Below are 19380 nucleotides of genomic sequence, written 5' to 3'. Positions count from 1 at the left end.
CTTTCAGATCATCCCCTTCCTGAAGAAAGAACTCTTGACGCTCAAAGTCGAGATTGATGCGCCGAGTACGATCACAAGCCGCATAGTGGTCGAGAAGGTGACTCCAACGCTTTGACACGAGCGGGAAGTGCTGCAACTGAGAGTGAAACTCAGGAAGCAATCCCTGCATCAGCTCAACATGGACTGTAGCATTGCGGATTCTCCATTGACGGATGTAGTCAGGCTGAGCTAGTTGAGGGTCCGGCATAGACTCTAGACCAATGACGAGGTTCCAAAGACCCTGAAAGTCGAGCACTTGTTGCATGAAATTCAACCAAGTAGTGAAATTTGACCCGTTAAAACGTGTCTTATCCGTGAAGGCATTCTTGGCCGTTGCAACAAGAGTGGTAGTGCTCGGAGATGGATAGTGTGAAAAATTGTAGTGGAGATAGGATGGGGGAGTGAAGTACACTTGGGAATGGACCCCAGAGTGCCCACGAGGCATGCGGATAGTGTGCAAGGTGGATCCATAGGTAGGGATGGGCTGACTAGACATGGGCATAGTAGCCACATAAGGAACCCAAGGAGGTGGGATGGGAACACGGGGAGCAGATGGGAATCCCTGCGTAGGTGTAACCCAAGGAGAGTATGAAGACGCACCATAAGCTGAGGATGGAAATCCCTCCGTATGAGTGGTTATGGGAGATGTGAAGTTGGAGATAGTGAGGGGGATGCCCATCACAATCGACCTAGGAGTGATGGGTGTGCTCATTTGCTGAAAGGTGAGAGACACTATGTTAAAGGGTGGCATTCCCCCTAACGAAGTACCATGGTGCAAAGAGGTAGAAAATGGGGTGGAGAAGGAAAAGGTGCTAGGAGCAGAGATGGTAGATCCAACCCCTAGGGTGTGTGATGCAGATGTGGAGTATAATCCAAGATTTTGGAAAGATGATAAGAGATGATCAAGGTATGATATAGAAGAGAGTGGAATGGGAGGGAAGTGAGAAGTGTGTGTAATACACTCAAATGAAACAGAAGCTATAGATGTACCTGAATTTTGGCTCCTTCGTAAGCCCCCTCTATGTGAGATGGAAGAATCGAGGTGCAACTGAGAGTTCAATAGACAGTGTGAGAGTGAGAGAGATAGAGTGAAGCACGACACCCAAGAGAATAGACTGAAAGAGTGTAACCAGAAAGTACAAAGTACAACCCTTAAACCTTAGGGTTGTAGGGGGTGTTCACACCCGGCACACACAAAGTGCCCATAAGTGTGTAACATAAGCATATAAGCACATACGACAATAAGACTATAAGTCTGGGGGAAAAAACCTCTCCTACTGAGAGTAAAAAGTGCCCCAGTGTCCTACTGATCACCGACACTCCCATATGAGCGTAGGCGTAAGTGAGTCGTGAGTCAAATACCCAACAAACCCCCCTAGAGCGAAGAGTGATCAAGAGTACAAGGATCATCCGCTACCAAACGATATCAAATTTAAAGCATCGTAAAATGCTTCAAATTTGTCACGAGGAAGAGCTTTGGTGAAGATGTCTGCCACATTACTAGTGGTAGAACAATAGACAAGGGTGATATCACCTGCATGTAGCCTCTCTCTGACAAAGTGATAATGGATCTCAATGTGTTTAATGCGGGCATGAAACACTGGGTTCCGTGCCACTGCAATGGCACTCTGATTGTCAGTGAACAAAGGAGTAGACTCCGTAACAGATATATCCAAATCAGCTAGCAAGCGTCTAAGCCATACGCATTCAACTGTGGTAGTGAAAGCTGCCTTGTATTCAGCTTCACATGACGATGTGGCAACAGTGGATTGTTTCTTGCTAAGCCAAGAAATGCAAGAAGAGCCAAGAAAGAAACAATTGCCACTAGTGGAGTGACGTGTATCATAATCACCAGCCCAATCAGAATCACTATAAGCATGTAACTGCAATGGTCCCCCCTTGGTATAAAGCAACCCAAGAGATCGAGTACCCTGCAAGTAACGAAAAACACGCTTGACAGCTTGCCAATGTGATATACGTGGCTGATGCATATACCTGCTCAAAGCTGAAACTGCAAACTGTATGTCCGGCCTAGTGTTGCATAGGTAAATAAGACATCCAACAGCAGGAGCATATGTATGTATATCAAACAAATCATTGTCATCATGTAATGACAGTTTCAGTCCGGGTTCCATGGGGGTACAAACTGGCTTGCAATCCTGTAAGCCAAACTTCTCAAGAAGCTGCCCAATATACCTTGACTGTGATAGCCCAATACCTCGAGCATCATGTATGAACTGGATGCCCAAGTAGTAATGCAAAACTCCCAAGTCAGACATGTCAAAAGTTTGCTGCAAATTTTGTTTAAATGCTGAAATCTGATCAGCATGTGTTCCAGTGAGCAAAAGGTCATCAACATAAAGACATATAATCAGCATAGATCCCCCTTCTTTAGATACGTAAAGGGTAGACTCAGATGAGCTGTTTAGAAACCCCTGACCAAGCAAGAAAGCATCTATTTTTGCATACCAAGCTCTAGGAGCTTGTTTCAAACCATATAGTGCCTTTTTGAGCTTGCATACCAAATGTTCTGAGCCTTCAACTGCAAAACCAATGGGCTGCTGTACATAAACTTCCTCCTGAAGTTCCCCATGTAAAAATGCAGTCTTGATATCCAGCTGATGCACTGTCCAACCATAATGTACAGCCAAAGCAATCATAGACCTAATGGTCGTCATACGGGAAGTAGGAGCAAATGTCTCCTCATAGTCAATACCCTTTTTCTGTGCGTAGCCTTTAGCTACAAGCCGTGCCTTGTATTTATCAATGGATCCATCTGCTTTCCTTTTCAGTTTGTAGACCCATTTCATTCCAATGGCTTTCTTCCCAAATGGCAAGGACACCAAATCCCAAGTTTGATTCTTACTAATAGAATCTAATTCAGCTTGCATTGCTGCCATCCAATGCACACTGTGTTGTGCATCCTCAAAACATTCAGGCTCTTCATTATCAAAAGTACTTGCTGCCATAACAAACTCCATGGTATGTGCTGAATCATGCAAACGAGTTTGCATTCTAGTACGACCAGCCATGGGTGCATCCAAAGGACTATCTTGCATAGTCTGCAAATACCGTCTAGGTAACTGTCTAGCTTCCTGACTGTGTGTAAGCTCTTGCTGAATTTCAGTTTCAGCATTATGCTGAATATTCCGATCAGCCAATGGCTGAATTTCTGCACTTTCCATAGGAGCAACTGGCTGAACATTAGGTTCATTTTCTGAAGCTCCAACTGAATCACCAAAAGTAATGGGCAGCAGCCCTTCAAAAACATCACGGGCAGCCTGATATGTGTCCAAACCAGCCAAGGATAATTCTGATTTTTCATCAAAAACAACATCCCTGCTAACAAAAACCTTCTTTGTAACGGGATCATAGAGTCAGCCTTTGCTCTCATTGCTATATCCCATAAAAATGCACTTAACAGCCTTGTTGTCCAACTTTTTTCTAAGTACCTGTGGAATATGGGCATAGGCAAGACACCCAAAGATACAGAAGTGACCAACAGAAGGTTTACGGCTGTTCCAAGCCTCAAAAGGTGTGATGGTCTTCAAGGCTTTGGTAGGGCATCTGTTCAAAATATGGCAAGCACACATGACTGCTTCCGTCCAAAAACTATGAGGCAAGCTCTTTGCCTTCAGCATACATCTGGCCATCTCCATGAGTGACCGATTCTTCCTCTCTACAACCCCATTCTGCTGTGGAGTATAGGCAGCAGTGTACTGATGGACTATGCCTTTTTGCTTCAAAAAAGAATTCAGCATAGAGGACATGTATTCCCCCCCTCGATCCGAAAAGAGAGCGCTAATTTTGCATCCAGATTGATTTTCAACAAGTGCACTGAAAGCCAAAAATGCATCATACACTTCTGACTTCTTTTTCAAACAGTAGACCCAGCAAAAACGTGTAAAGTCATCAATGAATGTCACAAAATAATAACAACCGCCCAATGACATTGTTTGCATAGGCCCACAAACACCTGAATGCACCAACTGCAATCTGGTTGTTGCTCTGAAAGCAACATCACGGGGAAATGAGAAACGATGCATTTTCCCCAAAATGCATCCCTCGCATAAGTGCTCAGGAGGTCTCTCCAAGAGAGGTAAGCCATCCAGCATCTGAGTACGCTGCAAAAGCATTAAGCTACCAAAGTTTACATGCCCCAAACGAGCATGCCATAACTCCGCCTGTATCATAGCAGGAGTAAGAGTGGATGTCAAGTATGCCGACTAATCTACTGAAAGAGCATCCAACTCATATAAACCATGACACAAAGATCCTGTCAATACCAAAGTCATGCGTTCTTTATCTCTAACCATGCAACGGTCATCATTAAATGTGACCTGCAAACCACAACGTGCCAAAGAAGAAATAGAAAGCAAATTCTTCTTGATTCCAGGCACAAACAAAGCATCCTGCAGGCGGAGAATAGAGTCATCAATGGCTGTGAGCTGAATCTCCCCAATACCATGAACAAGGTATGATGCATTATTGGCACACTGTACAGATTTCCCAACGGGAGGTGCACTAACTGAAGCAAGCAGATCTCTGCGAGATGTAATATACTAGAAGCACCACTGTCAAAGAACCAAGTGTCAGCATCCTCTGTAGAGCTAAGTGCTCTATCGGCCCAAGAGATATCATAACTGCAAGTGTAAAAACAATAATCCCTGTCCACAACAAAGAACGCGGACTCACTAGCAGTGGAAGAAGTAGTAGAAACAGACATTCCTGACTCCTTCTCTTTGGCAATGCGCTTCATGCACTCAATGATATGTTGGCTTGGCTTCTTACAATAATGACATTTCCCTTTTTTAGCTTGCGTCCCCCCTTGTGTCTGATTCTGCGATGTGCCCGAAGTGCCAGAACTCTGTGGAGCATTTTTCACCTTGCTGTTTTTGCCTTTCTGTCTTGCCACAAAAGCCTACTCAGAGACTATAGCATCCACACCACTATTTTTCCTTCTTTGCTCCTTCTCTAGAAGCAAACTAACCAGCTGAATAAAAGTGAGTGGGTGCTCAGCAATCCTCATGGTGAGGTTCAATGCAGTATGAAAAGACAAGTACGAAGGAGGTAAGGAATTCAAGGTGGTGGATATCAACTGTGCATCCGAAAAGTACTCATCTACATTCATGAGCTGCTCCCTCAAGTCTTGAATCTTATTCAAGTGATCCTGCATAGAGTCACCCTCATTCATCTTTAAAGTCTCTAACTCTTTCTTCAAGAAAGAGATCCGAGTCTCATTCTTTCCTGCAAACATATGCTCCAAAGTCAACCATGCATCTCGTGAAGAAGATGCTGAACAAATGTGAGAGATGATGGAACGCTGAACTGCCAGAGCAATCAGCGATAAGGCCTATGCATCACGTGTATCCCAAGCTTTTAGAGCTGCAGTTCTTGGAGGAAGTGGCTGAGGTGGAGCGGGCTGAGGTCCTCGTTGTCCACGTGCTCCTTGAGGAGGAGGAGTAACGGGAGCTACAACTCCGGGTCGAGTTTCCTCTCCACTGACATAATCCCATAAATTATTGGCCACTAACACATTCTTCATCATGAATGACCATAGCGAGTAATCGTTTCCATCCAATCTGTCTTCCTTGGATACATACATAAATACATCACCTCCCTGATTTGCCATGATGAAAATTTTCCAAAGACAAATGAGCAATGTCAAAGCAGTAAGGACTGGAAATCTGCAAATTTTCAGAAATTGCAGCAAGCACACTTCTGCAATTAATGTGCAAGGGCGTACTCTTGTCAAAAAACTGTCTTTTAATGCACGCTTCCCAAGGTGCAAACATGCTCAGCAACACTGTTATATCAAAATCCCCAAAAATTTTGCCAAAATTTCTGTCAAAACAGTCTTTCTGTGATTGTAACAGCAGTTCATATGCAACTGTCCTCAAAATACATAAAAGCCCCAAAATTTATGATGAACAAGTCCAGAAATTTGCATCAAATTTAGCCCACACTTGTATTCTGTATGCGGTGCCTGCAGCGTATGAACCTCCTCTGCCAAAAATTTATTCTGGAATAAAGTGATATTTTTGTTAAAAAATACCTGACATGGTCAGGGCGGACGCCGGTCAAACGACTGGTTGACGTGGACTGCAGGCAGACGATCAGAGTGGTGCAGTCATCAGGTCGCAGATCAGACGGGGCAGTCGGGTGGGCGTTTGGAGCAAGCGAACAGGACGGCGGGTTGCTGACGTGCCACAGGCAGGCGGCGTGCCACAAGCAGGCAACACTGGAGACAAGCAGCGTACCACAGGCAGGCGGAACTGGCGGAGCTTCCTAGCAGGATCAGGCGGTAGCTGCAAACTGACGGGTGGCGCACTGGGCTGAGGAGGTGGCGCCTGCAACTGGCGAACAAACGAGCTGCAGGTCGAGCTGCTGAGCTGGTGGGTGTCGACTGCAGGTGTCGACTGCAGACTGGTGGACTGGTGGCGTCTGGGCAGAGCTTGCGGAGGCTGCAGATAGCAGACAGCAGACTGCTCTGATACCAAATGTGAGATGGAAGGATCAAGGTGCAGCTGAGGGTTCAGTAGACAGTGTGAGAGTGAGAGAGACAGAGCGAAGCACGACACCCAAGAGAATAGACTGAAAGAGTGTAACCAGAAAGTACAAAGTACAACCCTTAAACCTTAGGGTTGTAGGGGGTATTCATACCCGATACACACCAAGTGTCCATAAGTGTGTAACATAAGCACATAAGTGTTAGCAGTCATGTTTGTCATGCCTTGTCATCTCCTGCCTGTGAGCCTCAGTCTGAGTCAGATGAGGATATTAGGAGCTCTGACATGTCTGTCATGTGTTTTGATGGAGGAGGCTAGTCACTCTCGATTGGCTGTCAATTTGCATTTCTATGCATTCCCTTTATTTGTCGGGGTTCAATGTGCATTTTAGGGCAGTTTCTGCATTTCCCAGGCCGTCCACACCTGCCAGGTATTGTCCCCCTGTTTCGGGATTTTCTGGCCCCAAATGTGCCACGTCAGCATTTTGCGACTGCATTTAATGCAGTCGACCCAGTATTTAGGGCCCCTGGGGCAGGTAGGCCAGTTTTGGGCTCTTTTGGCTATATATAGCCAGCCCCCCACACTTGGCAGATTATCTCTCAGTCTTCTTCCTCTTCAGCAGGTGCACACTCCGACATCCTTTTCCTCCGTGATGGTGCTGCCATCGTCATCAACCTGATCTGGTGCCCTCACTAACGCTTCGGGCTGCGTGCAGGGACTGATCAGTCCATTTCAGTGTATTCAGCATTCATTTCAGTCAGTGCAGATTTTCTTCCTTCATTCCCTGCTTTCTCTCTCTCCTCCTCTGTGTTCGTGTTCTTCTTCCGTTGCGCACTCTCACATGGTATCATCGCCAAACTGAGAGTACGGAGGTCTTCATCGACTGGAGAGACACCACACCTATCATCTGTTGCTGCCCCCCTTCTCTCCAACAGCCAGGCGGCCCCTCCAGGTGGTCTATACATTTGCGTTTGCTGCATCAGCCCCTTCCAGAGGCTGCCACGTCATCAACCAGCCCTGTCTCCTTGCGTTTTCAGCTGGGCGGCCTTCTCTTCAGCTGGGCAACTCCACTACACGCTGCATTTTGCATCCAAGGTGGTCGTTTTCCCTCCTGGCGGCTTCTCTCCAGCTGGCGCTTCTCTTCTTGGCTGCGTTTTGGTGCCTGGCAACTTTCCCTCCGGATTTTGTGCCCTACACAGCTGCGTTTTCACCTCCTGGTGATAGGCGACCTGATTTCCTGGAGTTTGGTGGTTCTTCTGGTGGTTGGTGACCCTTCTAGTGGTCATTCTTCGGCATTGGCACAGTTTTCTTTGGTGTTTGGTGTTTTGCAGATTTAGAAGATGTCTTATCATCAGTTTACAGGTTTTGATGACTCAGATGATGAGCTTTTGTCTCGACATTCATCTGAACGGAGGCGTGATTTCTATCGCGAGGATCGTCATACGGAGTCTATTCCTCGTTCTCGTCCCCCTTCTATTCATGTATCTCGGCACGCCCCTTCCAATGGGCCGAAGATGCAGCCTTTGGTACCCTCTGTACAGGTACCCGTACTTCCTCAGCTGCCCAAAGAGGACCGGTTGGATGGCTCCAACTTTTCTCTATGGTCCTGCAAGGTGGAGTGTATCTTGGACTCCTTCGATCTTTGGGAGCTTGTTTCTATTCCTATTCCCCGGCCTAAGGTGGATCCCGCAGATGGGACATCTATGGATCGTGCAGCCTTATGGGATCGGCTTAATTCTAGAGCCAGATCTTTCCTCTTTCTGAGTTTGCAGGATTCTGTCCTTGTTCATGTTCACAGGTTGAAGACTGCAGCAGACATGTGGAGAAAGCTCGCGTCTCTCTATCAACAGAAGACGTTTGCCCACCGGATCTCTCTCGAAAAGAAGTTGCGGATGCTCGCTATTGATGATAGTCCTTCCATGAAGGACCACATCAACAGGTTACAAGATATGAGGGATGAGCTTGCCTCCCTCAGTCGGACGATATCTTCTGAAGACATGGCTATGATTCTTTTGACTCAGCTGCCATCGCCTCGGTTTGATGTCTTCTACACCAGCCTTCTTACATCGAGGACCCGTGAGAAGCTTCTATGGGAGGAGCTATCCCCGCTTATCTTGGAGCATGATGAGCGACTCAGAGAGGTCAGTGCTAGTGGATCCGACTCCACTAAAGCCTTTGTTGCAGGTTCGGGAGGACAGAAGAAGAAGAAGAAGTCAAAGGCTAAGAAGAAGGACAGTTCTTCAGGCTCTGACTCAGATTCAGAGAGACCGAAGTGCCCACACTGTGGGAAAGGGACACATCCCGAGGAGAAGTGCTAGAAGAAGTACCCTCACCTTCGTCCGGGAGCGAAGGGTGGATCTACATCGGAGCCTTCTTCTACCTCTACACCAGCTGTTACCCATGAGTCAGCGTTCCTTCATATCCATGCTTTGGAGGAGGATCCTTCTTCCGTGGCTGCAGTGTCTTCTGCGCAGCCTTGGTTAGTGGACAGTGGTGCTTCGAGTCATATGACTCCCCGAGGTGATTTGTTACAGGATCTCCGTCCATCAGAGGGTTCCGTCACTGTTGGTGACATTTTACAGGTGCCTATTAGTGGAGTTGGCACATTGCCTTTGTTTATAGACCGACCTACGAGCTTCCTTTCACAGGCCCTACATGTTCCAGACTTGGGCCTTTCCCTCCTCTCAGTTTATGGCCTTACGAGGCTTGGCACACGAGTGATCTTCACCGAGCATGCCGTTGTTATTGAGGATTCTCTTACAGGAGCTGTCTTATCTACAGGTTGGCAGGAGAGCGGGCTTTACAGGCTCCATTCCCCTTCTTTGATGCAGGGACCTCCGAGGCAGTCTATTGCTACACCCGTTCCCGCTTGTGCACCTTCTATTCCACAGGTTCCTTCCCATCCCCCACCTTCTCCTCCGGTGGTTCCCTCGTACCCCCCATCCCTTTCAGAGGGGGACGATCTCGGTGATGCGGCTGTGGATTCCCTGGCCCCTAGTGTTTTAGAGGGGGCTTTCCAGGATCGTGAGGAGCTCCTTCAACAGCAGTCTACTTCGACGGACTTCATCGACATTGGCATTCCTCTTGCCATCCCCGGATCCATTTCTTCTTCGGCCTTCAGCCACATCCAAGATCTGAGAGGGGGTGTTAGCAGTCATGTTTGTCATGCCTTGTCATCTCCTGCCTATGAGCCTCAGTCTGAGTCAGATGAGGACATTAGGAGCTCTGACATGTCTGTCATGTGTTTTGATGGAGGAGGCTAGTCACTCTCGACTGGCTGTCAGTTTGCATTTCTATGCATTCCCTTTATTTGTCGGGGTCCAGTGTGCATTTTAGGGCAGTTTCTGCATTTCCCAGGCCGTCCACACCTGCCAGGTATTGTCCCCCTGTTTCGGGATTTTCTGGCCCCAAATGTGCCACGTCAGCATTTTGCGACTGCATTAAATGCAGCGGGACTGCATTAAATGCAGTCGGCCCAGTATTTAGGGCCCCTGGGGCAGGTCTGTTAAAGAGATCACAGCCAGGCAGGAGGTTTCAGCCTGGTGCAGTCCAGTCGGACTGCACAGTCGGACTGCCACGTGGCAGTCCGACCTGCAGCAGGCAGTCGGCTGCATTTAATGCTGCATTTAATGCAGCCGACTGGGCATTTCTAGCGCCCTATTTCCAGGCAGTTGTTGGCTATAAATACCCGACATTCTCAGCAGTCTGACACACTTCTCTGCTCGCAGATTACAGACCGGTGACGCGCAGATTCTGTCTCTGTTCGCAGATTTCAGACAGCAGACAGTGCAGACTGCAGCGGACTTTGAGGTGGACAGCAGGTTGCATCGTCGAGGTGAAGACACGCAGTCCAGCGCACTGCGCCCGTGTATATATCTGCATATCTTTGTATTCAGCATTCTTTATATAGCAGATCTTCATCGTCCACTGTCTCTTTCTCTCTCTTCTCTCTCTGCGTTCTCTCTCTCTCAGTCCTACGCTTCCGCACTGCTGCACTCTGACATGGTATCAGAGCAGTGTTTGAGGGCTGACTGAGCGCAGAATCAACCTGAAGAGGAGTTTCCATCGCGACACAAATTTGCGTTTTTTGCGTTTAAGGGCAGACAGGAGGGCTGCGCCTTGGAACAAGGCTGAAACGAGTGTGGGCGCACAGGAAAGGAGTACAGGTGGTGGATTTGCTGCTGTTTACTGCTGTTTGACGCGGAGGAAGTTTGAGTTTTCAGCCTACAAGTGCAGGTTTTGCTTTTTCATTGCCTCCGGCGAGTGAAGAAGGTTCAGGACGTGGAAGAGCCTTAGCAGGCTGAGTTTTCCCAGTCAGAGGGGGCTGCTTTTGCGTTTGTGAAGGCATTGCAGGTGAAGATGTCTACAGAGATTGACTTGGAGTTCCAGCGATTATGGACCGGAAGGTGCCTGTCTTACCGGCTCTTCCTGCAGATCAGAAGCTCGACGGCGACAACTACCGCATTTGGCGCGTCATGATGTTGGCCATCCTTGAGTCCTATGATTTGGCGGAGTTGGTACAGGAGGAGATTGACCGGCCCTCGGTAAGAGATGAGTCCAAACTCTCTTCCGATGCTCGTGCGGAGTTGGCCAAGGCCCAGTCTCATTGGGACAAACCGAATGCCAGGATTCGATCCTTTCTCTTTCTATCATGCACTACAGCCGTGATCGCTCACATCGAGCACTTGATGGTGGCTCGGGAGATATGGCTGGAGCTTGATCAGATGTACAATCGGATGACCCTAATGAAGCGGGTTTCTTTGGAGGTACAGATGCGGACTTTGTCCGTAAATAAGTCTTCTTCGCTACGGGAGCACATTAACAAGCTAAGGCAGCTTCAGATGCAGGTTCAGAATGCGGGGAAGCCAATTTCCTCCGAAGACATGGCGATCACACTATTGTCCCAGTTGCCGCCACGATTTGGTACATTTTACTCTGCCCTTATTGCTTCGGGGCGAGAGTCTACTCTTCGCTGGGAAGAGTTGGTTCCTATGGTCTTGGATCAAGAGGAATAATTAAAGGGACAGAATGCTTCCAAGTCGGAGGCGCTGACAGGTCAAGCCTCTCAGAAGAAGGGGAAGGACCAAAAGAAGAAGAAGGGGGATAACAAGTCCAAGAAGGACAAGGAGAAGGACAAGGACAAAGACTCCACATGCCATATTTGTGGAAAGACTGGCCATTGAAAGAAGGATTGCCCTGACAAAGACACGAAGGACACCAAGAAGAAGGAAACCAAGGATTCTGGAGCGGTGGCTGCACCCTCATCAGCTGCATTTCTTCATCTAGCAGTCATTGAGGACGCTTCACTGAATGCTTCTAATGCTGCGATGACGGCTCCCCAGGCTCGAGAGTGGATTGTTGATAGTGGTGCCTCACGGCACATGACTCCTTCATCAGATGGTGTTGCCCAGTTGCGACCGTCGCGTGGGCAGATTCTCATTGGAGACAGCTCTTCAGTTTCTATTTCCGGTCGGGGTAAGATGCAGCTTATTCCCGATGGACGAGGTGGTACCCATACCTCAGAGGTTTTGCATGTACCAGGATTAGGGTACCATCTCCTTTCAGTTCATAAGATTTGCTCCCTTGGTCTTCTGGTGGAGTTTGACATTACTACAGTGCGAGTCCTTGATCGTGGATCGAGGAAGGTTCTCTCATCCGGATATGAGGAGAACGGCATTTACAAACTGAAGTCTTCCACCGCCCTCTCTACTCTTCTTCTTACCTCTCAGTCACAGTCAGAGTTATTGTTGGGTATCTCACACGCCTTACTTACGCCTACGCTCATATGGGAGTGTGCGGGTGATCACTAGGACACTGGGAAACTTTTTACTCTCGGTAGGAGAGGTTTTTTCCCCCAGATTATGTATACTATTTTGTATGTGCTTGTGGTGCACACTTACGGGCACTTACTGTGTTCGGGTGTGAACAGCCCCTTATAACCCTAAGGTATAAGGGTTATCGTTTGTACTTTCAGCTAACACTCTATTCAGTACTATTGCATTGGGTATCGTGCTCAACTCTGTCTCTCACTCTCACACTGTCTACTGCACTTCAGCTGCACCTCGATCCTCTCCCATCTGACATTTGGTATCAGAGCTGGTCAGCAGCTCTGTTCGGTTCCCGAGGACTTGCGTCAGCACTGACAGCTCGTCAGTACCTGTCTGGTACAGCACGTGCAGCCTGTACCTTCGTCAGCAGCCACGTCACTTGCAGCTCAGTCCTACCCGTCATCAGGTCATCAGTCACTCAGCGCCACGTCACTGCTAAAGGCCACCCGCCACCTGTCTATCAGAGCTCCCGCCTCTGCCGCCTGTGCCCGTCACATCCTGTGACCCCGTCACCTCCTGTGTGTCGCCTGCAGCCCCGCCAACTCCGCCAGCTGCGCGCCACCTACAGAGGTCGCTGCCACCTGTGCGCAGCTCCGTCTGAGCAGCCGCCACCTGCTCCGCCTGACGCCGCCTCTGTCGCCTGCTGCGCCCCTGGACCTGCACGCCTGTACCTACACGCCACCTGTGCAGGGCCGTCGCCTCTGCACTCTGCTTCCGGCAGGCGCCAGCTCAGCCAGCGCCACCTCCTGTGAAGTCCGCCATTTGTGCAGTACCCTAAGGCGCCGCCACCTCTGACGCGCCACCTCGAGATTCGTGCTAGTCTCGGGATCCATGCCCGTCTTCGACCTGCAGAGGTAACATTTCTGCATTTTTTATTTCCACACAGGGATTCGTGCAGCAGCAGCAGGTTCAGTTTTCAGCATTGGGAAACGTGCTGTGTCTGTCTGTGACACATTGAATGCACATTCTGGGGCTTTTGTAACAGACATTTGTGACAGAAATTTTGGGCAGAAAATTTTGGGGCTTTTGATGTTTTAGTGCTGCTGAGCACTAATTGCACCTTGGGAAGCGTGCATCAGTGACAGTTTTTTTTGACAGAGTACCCTTTGCACATTAATTGCAGACTTGTGTTTGCTGCAATTTCTGGAAATTTGCAGATTTCCAGCCCGTACTGCATTGACATTGCTCTATTGCCTTTTGGGAAATAATGGCAAATCAGGGAGGAGATGTATTCACCTATGTGTCCAAGGAAGACCGATTGGATGGGAACAATTATTCCCTTTGGTCTTTCATGATGAAGAATGTATTAGTGGCCAAAAATTTGTGGGATTATGTCAGTGGAGAGGAAGCACGACCGGGAGTTGTGGCTCCCGCTACTCCTCCTCCAGGAGGACGTGCAAGAGGGCAACCTCAGCCCCCTCCACCTCAGCCCGCTCAGCCACTTCCCCCAAGAACTGCAGCTCAGAAAGCTTGGGATACACGGGATGCACAGGCTATGTCGCTGCTTGCATTGGCAGTTCAGCGTTCTATCATTCCTCATATTCGTTCAGCAGCTTCTTCACAAGAAGCTTGATTGACATTGGAGCAGATGTTTGCAGGAAAGAATGAGACTCGCATCTCTTTCTTGAAGAAAGAGCTAGAGACTCTAAAGATGAATGAGGGTGATTCTATGCAGGATCATCTCAACAAAATTCAGGACTTGCGGGAGCAACTCATGAATGTGGATGAGTACTACTCAGATGCGCAGCTGATTTCTACGACATTAAATTCACTGCCTCCCTCTTACTTGGCTTTTCATACTGCCTTGAACCTCACTATGAGGATTTCGAAAGAGCCCATCACTTTCATTCAGCTTGTCAGTTTGCTTCTAGAGGAGGAGCAAACTAGACGGAACAGTGGTGTGGATGGTATAGCCTCTGAGCAGGCTTTTATGTCAAGGCAGAAGGGTAAAAACAGCCAAGGGAAAAATGCTTCGCAGAGTTCTGGTAGTAGTAGCACTTCACAGACAAGTCAGAAACAAGGGGGCACGCAAGCCAAGAAAGGAAAATGCCATTACTGCAAGAAGCCTGGCCACTATATCACTGAGTGCAGGAAGCGCATCGCCAAAGAGAAGAAGAAGGAGTCAGGGATGTCTGTTTCTGCAGCTCCTTCCACTGCTAGCGAGTCCGCGTCCTTTGTTGCAGCCAGGGACTATTGTTTTTACACTTGCAGTTATGATGTCTCTTGGGCTGATAGAGCATTTAGCTCTACAGAGGATGCTGACACTTGGTTCTTTGACAGTGGTGCTTCACGGCATATCACATCTCGTAGAGATTTGTTTGCTTCTCTTGGTGCACCTCCCGTTGGGAAGTCTGTTCAGTGTGCTAATAATGCATCATACCCTGTTCGTGGTATTGGGGAGATTCAGCTTACAGCCATTGATGGCTCTATTCTCCGCCTACAGGATGCTTTGTATGTGCCTGGCATTAAGAAGAATCTGCTTTCCATTTCTTCTATGGCACGTTGTGGTTTGCAGGTCACCTTTGATGATGACCGTTGCATGGTCCGTGACAAGGAACACATGACATTGGTCTTGACAGGTTCTCTGTGTCATGGGTTATATGAGTTGGATGCTCTTTCGGTAGATCAGTCTGCATATTTGACATCCACTCTTACTCCTGCTATGTTAGAGGCAGAGTTATGGCATGCTCGTTTGGGGCATGTAAACTATGGCAGCTTGATGCTATTACAGCGTACTCAGATGTTGGATGGATTACCTCTCTTGGAGAGACCTCCTGAGCATTTATGCGAGGGTTGCATTTTGGGGAAAATGCATCGTTTCTCTTTTCCCCGTGGTGTTGCTTTTAGAGCAACAGCCAGATTGCAGCTTGTGCATTCGGATGTTTGTGGGCCCATGCAGACACAGTCATTGGGTGGTTGTTACTATTTTGTAACATTTATTGATGACTTTACACGTTTTTGCTAGGTCTACTGCTTGAAAAAGAAGTCAGAAGTGTATGATGCATTTTTGGCTTTCAGTGCACTTGTGGAAACTCAGTCTGGTTGCAAGATTAAGACTCTCCGTTCGGACCGAGGGGGGGAATACATGTCCTCTATGCTGAATTCTTATTTGCAGCAGAAGGGCATTATCCATCAGTACACTACTGCATATACTCCACAGCAGAATGGGGTAGCAGAGAGGAAAAATCGGTCACTCATGGAGATGGCCAGATGTATGCTGAAGGCAAAGAGTTTGCCTCATAGTTTTTGGATGGAAGCCGTCATGTGCGCTTGCCACATTTTGAACAGATGCCCTACCAAGGCCTTGAAAACCGTCGCACCTTTTGAGGCTTGGCACAGCCGCAAACCTTCTGTTGGCCACTTCCGTACTTTTGGGTGTCTTGCATATGCCCATATTCCACAGGTACTTCGAAAGAAGTTGGACAACAAGGCTGTAAAATGCATCTTTATGGGATATAGCAGCGAAAGCAAAGGCTACAGACTCTATGATCCCGTGACCAAGAAGGTTTTTGTCAACAGGGATGTTGTATTTGATGAAAAATCAGAATTATCCTTGGCTGGTTTTGATACATATCAGGCTGCCCGTGATGTCTTTGAAGGGCTGCTGCCCATCACATTTGGTGATTCAGCTGGTACTTCAGCAAATGAACCTAATGTTCAGCCAGCTGCTCCTATGGAACATGCAGTAAATCAGCACATTGCTGAAACTGAAATTCAGCAGGAACTTGTACACAGTCAGGAAGCAAGACAGGTGCCTAGATGGTACACGCAGACTATGAGAGATAGTCATTTGGAAACACCCTTGGCTGGTCGTACTCGAAGGCAAACTCGACTGCATGATTCAGCACATTCCATGGAGTTTGTTATGGCAGCATGTACTCATGATAATGAGGAGCCTGAATGTTTTGAGGATGCACGACATAGTGTGCATTGGATGGCAGCCATGCAAGCTGAATTGGATTCTATTCATAAGAATCATACTTGGGATTTGGTGTCTTTGCCAGTTGGCAAGCGTGCCATTGGTACGAAATGGGTCTACAAATTGAAAAGGAATGCAGATGGATCCATAGATAAGTACAAGGCACGGCTGGTAGCTAAAGGCTACGCATAGAAAAAGGGCATTGACTATGAGGAGACCTTTGCTCCTACCTCCCGTATGACGACCATTCGGTCTATGATTGCCTTGGCTGCACATTTTGTTTGGAAAGTGCATCAGCTAGATATAAAGACTGCATTCTTACATGGGGAACTTCAGGAAGAAGTGTATGTACAGCAGCCCATTGGTTTTGCAGTTGAAGGCTCAGAAAATTTAGTATGCAAGCTGAAAAAAGCTCTATATGGTTTGAAACAAGCTCCACGAGCTTGGTACGCAAAGATAGATGCTTTCTTGCTTAGTCAGGGGTTTGTAAACAGCCCATCTGAGTCTACCCTTTATGTACATAAAGAGGGGGGATCCATGCTGATTTTGTGTCTATATGTAGATGACCTTTTGCTCACTGGAACACATGCTGATCAGATTTCAGCATTCAAAAATAATTTACAGCAAACTTTTGACATGTCTGACTTGGGTATTTTGCACTATTACTTGGGCATCCAGTTTGTACATGATGCTAGAGGCATTGGATTATGTCAGTCAAGGTACATTGGGCAACTTCTTGAGAAGTTTGGCTTACAGGATTGCAAGCCAGTTTGTACACCCATGGAACCTGGGCTCAAACTGTCATTACATGATGACAGTGATTTGTTTGATATCCATACTTATGCTCCAGCAGTGGGATGTCTCATCTATCTATGCCACACTCGGCCAGACATACAGTTTGCCGTTTCAGTTTTGAGCAGGTACATGCATCAGCCTCGTATGTCGCATTGGCAAGCTGTGAAGCGTGTGTTTCGTTACTTGCAGGGTACTAGAGCTCTTGGATTGCTTTATGCCAAGGGGGGACCACTGCAGTTACATGCTTACAGTGACTCTGATTGGGCTGGTGATTTTGATACTCGTCACTCCACTAGTGGCAATTGTTTCTTTCTTGGCTCGTCATGCATTTCTTGGCTTAGCAAGAAACAATCCACTGTTGCCACGTCGTCATGTGAAGCTGAGTACAAGGCAGCCTTCACTACTGCAGTTGAGTGCGTATGGCTTAGACGCTTACTTGCTGATTTGGATGTATCTGTTACGGAGCCTACTCCTTTATATACTGACAGTCAGAGTGCCATTGCAGTGGCACGGAACCCTGTGTTTCATGCTCGCACGAAACACATAGAGATTCACTACCACTTTGTCAGAGAGAGGCTACATGCAGGTGATATCAGCCTTGTCTACTGTCCTACCACCAGCAATGTGGCAGACATCTTCACCAAAGCTCTTCCACGACACAAATTTGAAGCATTTCGCGATGCTTTGAATTTGACGCCCTTTGGTGGCGGATGATCCTTGTACACTTGATCACTCTTCACTCCAGGGGGGTTTGTTGGGTATCTCACACGCCTTACTTACGCCTACGCTCATATGGGAGTGTGCGGGTGATCACTAGGACACTGGGGCACTTTTTACTCTCGGTAGGAGAGGTTTTTTCCCCCAGATTATGTGTACTATTTTGTATGTGCTTGTGGTGCACACTTACGGGCACTTACTGTGTTCGGGTGTGAACAGCCCCTTCTTAGGTATAAGGGTTATCGTTTGTACTTTCAGCTAACACTCTATTCAGTACTATTGCATTGGGTATCGTGCTCAACTCTGTCTCTCACTCTCACACTGTCTACTGCACTTCAGCTGCACCTCGATCCTCTCCCATCTGACAGTTATGGCATGCTCGGTTTGGTCACCTGAACTATGACTATCTTCGGAGGGCGTCATGTGGACAGCTTCTTCGAGGATTGCCGGATATAGTGGTGAGCCAGCAGCCATGTGTCTCCTGCATCCGGGGGAAGCAGCATAGGGATGCCATTCCCCACACAGCTTCGCGGCGGTCTACTTCACCGATGGAGCTAGTATCTACGGATCTATGTGGCCCTATGAGAAATGAGTCCTAATATGCGTGAGTTCTGGTCACAGACGCTCAATCGGGCCATATAGGTGGAAGTGTGAACTTCCTTTTCTCTAACCCACTGCGTGGGTCCACCATAACCTGTGACCACTCATCAGTGGCCAGCTCCAATGCACTTTTCTTTATATCTAATTAGTGCAAAGGAAATCAATTTAATAAATCATTATATAGACAAATTAATGAAAAATTATACAAATTCTGTTTCTATAGAGTTGTGACAATGACCACCAGTCGGAGTGTAGGAGTGCTGAATAGTGAATGGCAGCATGCTGGTCACCAAAACGCAACAATCTAGAGGCTGGAAACTGGTAAACGCAGTAGTGTACCACCGATCGGGGACTGAAAACTGTACACATTCTACTGTAAACAGCAGGCTGAAACAGTGTCTAAGAGTGTCAGGACCTACAATGCTGAAAACACACGTTGGCTGACCCTGGAGATAATGGACAGCAGGCTGAACAACAGTTTGGGATAGTTTGGAGCAGTCGCCAGCAGCTAAGAGCTGTCGCCTACAGCAATGGACAGGCTGACGATGATGTGGCTGCAGTCGATGATGGCTAGACAGCAGATGGAGGTGGGCTGCAGACTGGAAACTGGGCACCAACAGCAGCAGAGGGTATGTGAGCTGGTGTAACCTACAAAACAAGGATGATTGCTGAATGGGGGTAGCCTATCTATTTATAGATGTGGAAGGGCGCCCCAAAAATTAGGGTTTCCACTAAACTTTCTCGAACCGCTCCCCGTTTTAGGGTTTCCACTGAACTCTCTCGAACCGCTCCCCGTTTCAGGGTTTTACTCTAAAATAGCATTTTTAGTGTGTTTTGGAGCTGTTTAAGAGGCTAATCAGCAAGTAATGCATATTTTAGCTCAGCATTTCCAACACAGTGTTGATTATCACAATGACTTTACTTTCTTTTCTCTTCTTCTTGTCTCTCTCTTTTCCTTTCACTCTGTATTCCT

At 47.7% G+C, this 19380-nt stretch overlaps 1 protein-coding gene across 1 annotated transcript in view; it reads right to left on the bottom strand.

Annotated features, from left to right (window-relative positions):
• LOC148039944 (Haloacid dehalogenase-like hydrolase (HAD) superfamily protein) overlaps positions 1-19380 on the bottom strand; it is a 102343-nt gene that overhangs the window by 81917 nt on the left and 1046 nt on the right. The gene's annotated exons all lie outside the window — the stretch shown is intronic.

Source organism: Lygodium microphyllum, chromosome 2, assembly GCF_053477565.2.
Source record: "Lygodium microphyllum isolate KBCC chromosome 2, Lygodium_microphyllum_v1.1.10, whole genome shotgun sequence".
In the NCBI taxonomy this organism is placed as follows: domain Eukaryota; kingdom Viridiplantae; phylum Streptophyta; class Polypodiopsida; order Schizaeales; family Lygodiaceae; genus Lygodium; species Lygodium microphyllum.
Note: the sequence above shows the minus strand (reverse complement) of the source record. Positions and strands in the feature narration are given on the sequence as shown.